Source organism: Amborella trichopoda, chromosome 12, assembly GCF_054954075.1.
Source record: "Amborella trichopoda isolate Santa Cruz 75 chromosome 12, AtrichopodaSantaCruz75HAP2 v2.0, whole genome shotgun sequence".
Lineage (NCBI taxonomy): Eukaryota > Viridiplantae > Streptophyta > Magnoliopsida > Amborellales > Amborellaceae > Amborella > Amborella trichopoda.
In genome coordinates, this window is record NC_142347.1 from 4307896 (window position 1) to 4313848 (window position 5953).

General features: G+C 40.1%; 1 pseudogene across 1 annotated transcript; it reads right to left on the reverse strand.

Annotated features, from left to right (window-relative positions):
- Positions 1-968: 968 nt before the first annotated feature.
- Positions 969-5550, reverse strand: LOC148779373 (ABC transporter G family member 39-like; annotated as a pseudogene). The gene is made up of 11 exons (XR_016046453.1): positions 5484-5550; positions 5243-5346; positions 4989-5133; positions 4549-4658; positions 4070-4402; positions 3291-3581; positions 2944-3161; positions 2594-2821; positions 2125-2296; positions 1774-2027; positions 969-1422 (listed from the first exon to the last, which is right to left on the reverse strand). The product of XR_016046453.1 is annotated as an ABC transporter G family member 39-like (transcript).
- Between the last annotated feature and the right edge of the window lie 403 nt (positions 5551-5953).

Genomic DNA, 5953 nt, shown 5'->3' on the forward strand with positions numbered 1-5953 from the left:
TCTTATTATCAATATCATCTCGCAATTTTGCTTTTTTTAGACCATACCATCGACGACTCTATACGTCTTCGTATCTTTTCTCACCACTTCTAACCACGCCCTCGATGCCAACCACACCCTCAATACCAGTAACTTATATAAGTTTCAAATCATTGGTTTTTGACCAAAATGCTTTTTAGTTGGCTAACTATTAAAAACCTCCTATGAATTAATACAAAACGAAAACAATTCAATCCTCTAGAGGAAGCATACTGGAAACTTAATCCCGCATGTAAATATTTGCATATGGGTTAAAATTTGTAGATTTTCTATGTTTTGTCCCAATTGTCAATCTTAAAAAATAAAATAAAAAAATTTAAAATTTACATAAGACAAATGGTCCAGGAAGCGTCTGCTCATAGCTGGGTTCTTAAGTAATTTTTTTTTGATTAAATTATTATTCATATTGTGAATTTAAACAACTAAAACTTGTCTATCCAGATCAAAATTGGTCGATACAGATTGAGATTGGTGGGTGGATGATCTAGGTCTATGTTACACCTTTAGAATTGCTTGATTTATGTCATTTCTAAATTTTTATCATTATTCTTTTTTTTTGTTTCTTTGTTATTGGACCCAAAGACTCGCCCGAGTTTGCCATGGTTTTAGAACACTGGGTGAATTGATGATGTTTTGCAAAATTTAATAGAAAAGGAATCCTCATGGGCAGGTGTCTTGCGACGACGGGTGTACTCTACTCTACCGTGGGAGTCGACTATGATCTCCAACACAAAATATTTCGTCATTTCTTTTCTATGATATTGTTTATTGTTATTGTCTGGTGGTAATTTTCTTTGTCAACACCAAATAGGAATTTTATGTTCTTAAGAATGCAAGTTGAGACATTTAAAGAAGGGGAGTGATATTATGTCACCGTATCATTATAATATAATGAAACCAAGCACAAAGGAAACGAGATCTTGATCAAGTACACAAAAATTCAATCATATTTCATTGAATTGAGATGGGACATTACAAGCCAAAATACACCTGACTTTATATCAAGGGAGAAAAATGGATAAATACATGCGAGAAAATTGTGAATACACTCATTTCCAGAATGAAAGGGAGAAGAAAGGAAACAATAAAGTGAATGAGAAGATCATGAAACATTCATCTAGCTTGGAAATTAAGGGTGCGAATGGATAAGGCAAAGACAAGGGCGAAGAGGATGGCATAGCCAACAACAACACAGGCAACCCAAGGCAGCATGTCATAATCAAATCCATATGAAGCATTGAGGAAGTCGCGTAGCGATACGGGGTTGCCCTCGGCCGTGAGCAACTGCTTTGTCACATTTCCAAACTGAGACACCATCAAACCGTAAAGTGTCCAGGTGACGGGACACCCCCAGTAGTACCACCTCCACCAGCCGGGGATGCTCTGCAAACATGGGAATGGCCATGAAGTTCTCACAAATGATCTATACATTGTTATGCAAGTTGTGTTCTCTATTTTGCTAATGTCATAGCATTTGACCTTTGTTTTTTATAAGTTAATTGGAAAGAACTTAGAATTTAGACTTCATTCGACATAAGTTTAATGAAAGTAATAAAGAGCCATACAAGGAAGGCTTATGTGGTCCTGTATTGGAGCTAACCTATACAACATGATATTTTGAAGGAAAAAACATAGTTATGTTGGCTGGATTGGAATCCTAGTTTCAAGAAAATATGAAGCAATTATATTTTAAATTAAATAACCAGGAAAACGAAAGATGTGTAATTCACTTACAGTGCGTGGGAGCAAGAAGCCAGTGAAGAGCATCCATACACCATAGAATGCTGAAGAAAGAATGGAGGCAAAAGTAGCATTGGGAGTTAAGGCCACAGTCATCATCCCGTAGTATGTGTAGTAGAGGAAGGTAAAGAACATGAAGAAGAAAAACCACAGAACTTTGCCAAAGTGAACTCGAGTCCGATCATACAGTACACCACCACCCCATATACAGCTGTTTGTACAAACACATAAGGCAGTTCCACCAAAACCTACAAACACAATTTCACTTTCATTGCCATTGCCATCAAAAGATATACCTGTATTTTCTTTTTATCAAAGTTGTGAGTTGTTGAATTTGTTTCATACCTGAGCCAAGGCATATGGAAGGGCTGAGAACATCCCAGCTGCTCTCTGCCTATAGAATACACTTCTCTCTATGTCGACCACTGGCTGAACTGAAGATGCATTATTCACCCCGAGGAAGAGAACCGCAGAGAACATGGAACCCATCGCATTGAGGAAGTCTTGTTGCTGCTCTCTATGTTCTGACCATTCGTGCAGCACAGTGAGGTTAGAACAACAGTGAGTTGGAATGCATGAAGTACTAGCATGGAAGGCAATATAAATATCTATCTTGAACATTCTTGGTTAGGTAGTTTAAGAAGACATTCTCAAGTGCTAGTTTTTATAGTTAAATTTTACGAAAAAGCTTTGGAAAATTTGAGAAAAATGGAAGCATAAGGAAAATTGTTAAAAAAAAATTTGAAACTTGCGAGACAATTCAATCATAATTTTTTCTGTTGGACCAGAAATGGAGAAAGAAGAGAATGCTTACATCTTGCTTCCCATGTCCCAGAATATGCTGCCAAACAGGAGGGCGGCTACCAGGGTGAAGAAGAAGCGTACTGCATTGTATTGAGGGTTTCTCCAGTAGGACCAGTGTTGCTTCCAGAGGCAGGCCACAGCTTGCACCATGAATGGCTGTGAGAATTGGGTCTCGAAGTGTAGGTCTTGAGACCCTGGTGTTGGCTTGCTCAACTCCTCAATCAATGCCATATTCCTCCTACAATTATGGGGGAAGTAGTAATCTTAAGACGAAACACTAAAATTTCCCAAGGAGATCAAAAGGGAGGATCACGAGTGACTTCATCATAGAGACAGAGAAGAACTAAGGCAACTACTCACTCATATAGAGGAGAATTGGCATAAATGTTAGCGAAATCCGCCTGAAGTCCATTCTCAGAGGCTATGGAGGTGACCTCTAGCATCCAAGTTGCAGGATTATATCCTGAGGTTATCTCGGGGACACCTTCGATTGATTGGAAGTAGCCGGTGAGTTGTTGTGAGTTCGTCCCCAATGGGCCTGCGTAGATAACTTGTCCTCCTCGTTTCATCAAGAAGAGCTGAGAACATGAAAATTTGTTTGTAGGATTACATAGGAACGAATGGATAGAACATATTAAAGGCAGAATTCCTAAAACTAAGTATTTGTTTGTGTGCGTGTGCACGCGCACGCGTGAGAGAGTACATACCTCATCAAAGGACTCACATATGTCAATGCTAGGTTGGTGTATGGTGCAGACCACGGTGCGGCCTGTGTCCACTGCATTTCTTACAGTCCTCATGACAATGGCGGCTGCTCTAGCATCGAGCCCCGAGGTAGGCTCGTCCATGAAGATGATGGAGGGGTTGGCAATGAGCTCGACCCCAATTGTCAGTCTCTTCCTTTGCTCTGTGGAGAGGCCATTGACCCCTGGCACGCCCACTAGAGCCTCCCTCAGGTTGTTCAGCTCCACCAGCTCCATTACCTCCTCGACAAAGGCCTGGGTATCACAATGATAAATTTCTAGTTACTTAGACAAAGCTCCATTTTTTATAAGAAAATACAACTCTGTAAAAGAAACTAGAATTTGACCCTTTATTGTAGAAATATTTAGAGATTTTGTACCAGGATTAATTTCACTGCCCAAAATTAAGTCGAGGGAAAGGCCAATAGCTAATTTAGCAGAGATCCCAGTTAGATATTTTCTGTCCAATATAGTTTGGAAGATATGGAGTTGATTGAGGAAAAATTTCGAGCACTATAGTCTTTCTTGTGTTGGACCATTGAACAATCCTAGATGCTTTAAATGGAGAAACAAAACTCTTAATACTTATTCCTAAGGGTGCAATAATCGAATTTGTTTTTACATTGGTGTGCTTTGCTTGGTGGTTAGGATATTAGGGGCTGCAACACATTGTCCAAGGTTCAAATCCCATTGTCGAACTTCCAAAAACACGACAATCAAATTTGGAATTTGAGGAGTGTAACCTTTCGAGTGTGCGATTGGACATCAGCTGGGAGTCGCAACCAGGCAGAGAAGAGGAGCGACTCATGGACAGTGAGATTAGGGGAGTGAATATCATTCTGCTCACAGTAACCAGAAATACGGGCAAAGGTCTCTTGCTTCTTTGAGTAGCCAGAGATGGAAATGGATCCTTCAATGTAGCCACCAGTCTTATGCTCGGCAAGGACATCCATGAGTGATGTTTTCCCTGCTCCTCTCACACCCATCAGGCATGTCAGCACGCCTGGCCGGAAGCTTCCGCTCACCCCTTGCAACAATTGCAATCGGTCTTGTTCTTCCCCATGAGCCTTCATTTCCTGCACACCTAGGCCTTTCAGTTCACTATCTTTTTTTTGGGGGCTATCGACATAATTATCATCAGGATCATTTTAGTATCCACTATTAACTGCTACTACTTCTACCACTACTACTAGTAAATTGGGTCAAGAAGATCTTGACATACGGCTGGCATGTCGACAAAGTACTTGATCTCCTTGAAGGCCAACGCAAGCGGTTTGAATGGTAGCACCATTCCTTTCTTCTCTTTCATTCCATTTGTTGTAGTAGAGTCTCCTACAAGGAGAGAAACACATGACAAAGAGTGAGACCTTTTAAATTTTTCTGGGTAAGTAATAGGATCCAAACTACACTTTCAATGTTGAGAAAACGAGCCTATCTCCCTCTATGACTTCTCTACTTTCCAAATACTTTTCCATTCAGATGTCCATTGACCTTAATTTGGTCTTCATGCTTCCCCTCTGATGTATCCTCTGTGATAGATGCCTGAGGCTTCCCAAGAGCTGCATAATGAAACAATTTACGTTTTTTTCCCATTAACTTCTTTTCATTTCGATCAACTAACAGTAGAAACAACAAAAGGTGAAATTGAAATGTTGTACTCACGGTCAAGATACTTTAAAGCTAAGGTGTAAAGGATGTTGAAGAGGACGTTGTAACCCATGAGAGCCCCAATCCCAATCCAATACCAATTTGCTTCAGTGAAAATCCCTCGAATCTTCAAGAGTAGCTGGCCTATGTGGACACCATTCTATTGCACATGTACAAGATAGTTAGCTACTTCCTCCATGCACTCTTTTATCCTAATCTACATGAACCAAAAAAGTTTTAAAGGGATTTTTTGCGTATTTCATGTTAACCTGTATCCATCTATTTGATAGGAACTCATTTACAGCCACAGCATTCTGAGCATACATGAGAGGAGAAGACCAGTATCCCCATTTCCACCAGCTGTAGATGTCCTCTGCCAAAATTTGGATAATAATTTATTTATAATGGTGTGCATACTTTTGTAATATAAACTAAAGCAAAATAGCGCAGAGACAGTTACAATATGAACATTGTACATAATCAAATGTTACTACATCCATGATACATTACCTCTTGAGACAATGAAGCCTCCCAAGACAAATATCACCAATAGCGCAAATGCTCCAAATGTGTTCGAAATGATTTGGTTTCGACCTAGTGCCCCGATAAAGAGGAAGAGAGACAAAGACATCTGATGCAGGTTGAATAGCAAAAAGAATTGCCTAAAGAATCTGAAAACAGAAGGTTGCCTTAACAATAGGACGGGTTAAGTGAGAATGAGAGGCAATTGAAACTCTTGCAGTAAGAGAGAGAGGTTTTACCTCCTGCAAGAAATCGGCCACTCCTTTCCTTACGGGACATCGGAATCCCATCATGTGGAAGAAGTTGAGAATTGATTCTCTCGGTCCATGGTACACAACCTGTCCCTCACAGAGAAGGATGATGTCGTCAAAGAGATCATAAGTCTCCGGTGCCGGTTGCAAGAGAGAGGCAACAAGGCTTCCAGAGAAGACATGAACAAATTGTCGGAGGCAGTTTAC